Source organism: Lolium rigidum, chromosome 5 (genome assembly GCF_022539505.1).
Source record: "Lolium rigidum isolate FL_2022 chromosome 5, APGP_CSIRO_Lrig_0.1, whole genome shotgun sequence".
Taxonomy (NCBI): domain Eukaryota; kingdom Viridiplantae; phylum Streptophyta; class Magnoliopsida; order Poales; family Poaceae; genus Lolium; species Lolium rigidum.
Genome location: NC_061512.1, coordinates 118,193,200 through 118,195,517, shown reverse-complemented (window position 1 = coordinate 118,195,517; position 2,318 = coordinate 118,193,200).

Here is a 2,318-nt window from a genome sequence, read left to right as displayed (position 1 = left end):
ATTGTTGTTCTGATTCATCAAATTTGTCATGGAAGTCATGTGAAGATAAGCTGCTAGGTGCAATGGTTGCATTGCTGCTGGTTCTCATTTCATAGTTACTAGGTTACCATATGCTAGCTGTTTCTTTAAGCTCATGTTGGTCGAATTAATGATGTTGCACATCCCATCTTTGCTAAGTTGGAAAGCCTCGAAGGAGTTATCAGTTATTATTTAAGATTGTAATTAATTATCAATAAATCCCATGAAAATAATGACTACAGGTGATATAGTTACTTGCTTGTTGACTTATTGCAGTTCTGATGCATTGCTTAACAGAGCAGACAGTATACATCTATATCAGTTACAATGACAAGAATTAGCCTCCTGTGTCCTGCTACTTGGAAATTTATTTTATTTAAATTATGTACACGGCTGTACTGTAAATTATTTAGTATGTGCTGATTATATTGCAAAATTATAATGTAAGCATCCAGCTAATTTTGATGACGTAGAATAATGTGAGAATATTAACCTTTTGAGATTAATGTGGGGATTTATCATGGGATTAATGTGCTATGATTGAAAGGGTCCTGTAATGTATAGTATAATGAAAGCATGATCAGGGTAGGTGCTAGCATAATGTAACTATAAATATAATTCCCTTAGCCTTGGTAGTTTGGAGTATACATAAGATATAATGAAAGAATAATTAAGATGATCAATTTGGTATGCATAGTATTTGGATGTTATTTTCCTATATGTGATTACTGTGGTGACTTTTCATATTTGTATGTAGGCTGGTGAAGGTTCCAGTAAGCGGAAGCGCGAGGAGGAGGAGCCTGTGCCTCCTCCAATCCAGGAGCTAGGACCTGTCCCTCCTCCAATCCAGGAGGAGGAAGTACCTGTCCCTCCTCCAATCCAGGAGGAGGAAGAACCTGTGCCTCCTCCAATCCAGGAGCTAGGACCTGTCCCTCCTCCAATCCAGGAGGAGGAAGTACCTGTCCCTCCTCCAATCCAGGAGGAGGAAGAACCTGCGCCTGCTCCAGCATTGCCTGCTCCACCAGTGCCTGCTCCACCAGTGCCTCGCTCCACTCGTCCTCGCTCCATATGAGGAGTTGGAGGATACAGATGGCTCCCTGGAGGTGAGCTATACAAGTTGTTCTGTACCATTGCATGTATTTCATTGTGTTTGGTTTGTATGTGTAATCATCACTTGTACATTTTGTTGTTGTGCAGTATGACTCCCAGGATTCATGTGAGTCCGTTGACAGCAGGAATATTGGATCCTTCAAGACCAAGCTGTTGCAGAAGCTGGATGCTGGGGCCTTCCCTTTCAAGAAGAGGGGGAAGTACTTCTGTCCATGGCACAAGGTGAAGCCCAGGGATGGCAAGCTTAATAGCTCGAGGCAGCACTGCGAGGAGCTAGCCCATACTGGCTCCTCCAAGCAGATTAGGGCAGAGCATCATGGGCTTCTCTTGGTGCTTGCTATGGAGGATGCTTGAAGCCTAGTTCCTGTGGATGGTGGTTGCTCTGGATGCTTTTGGTTTATGATGTTGGAAATACTGTTGCGTGTTGTGTTGAACAATGTTTGGTTTGCTTTTGAACTGAGTTGTCAGACCATCTACTATAGTGATGGTCTTAATTACTGAATCTGTGTGGATCTATGTTGTGTGTTGAATTATTATGTAGGTGATGATGCTTAGCTCTGTGTTTCATTTCGAATGATGGTGGTTGCATGTTGCATTCATTTGTGAATGGAAGCACAGCTCAAGTTTAGCAGAAGTTTGAAACATAAACAAAAAAAACATAATCCATAATTGAAAACAAAAATATGCATGTCTTTCATTAACATGATGAGGGCGTTTCCTGAATCCTAGTGTAATAGTAGTGACAAATTTGCATATATATTGTTAGGTAACATGGCTGTGGATTTACTGATATGCTAGCACATTAGGACTAATGCAAATTTAAATTTAAACCAAGTTAAATATTACAACTAATCATAGAAATATCAGAGCTCATGAGCAACAAATCATCCAAATATTAGAGCAGATCAGCAACAGTCCTTGCCTGTAAATATAGTAGAGCAAAGGGAAGTGTTTCGACGGAGGGGTTTTCGGTCGAAAAGAGGGGGAATATCCAAAAAATGACCAAACCACCATGGAATGGGGCATGATTTGGCACACTTGTGAACCTTGTGATGTCAAACCTTGGTTGCCAAGGTATTTAAAATTTAGTCGTTGGTGCCATGGTGGCCCCATGGTGTAGATGTGTCGAAAGAGTGGTTTTCGGACGAAAAGAGGGGGGAATGTCCAAAAAATGACCAAACCACCATGTA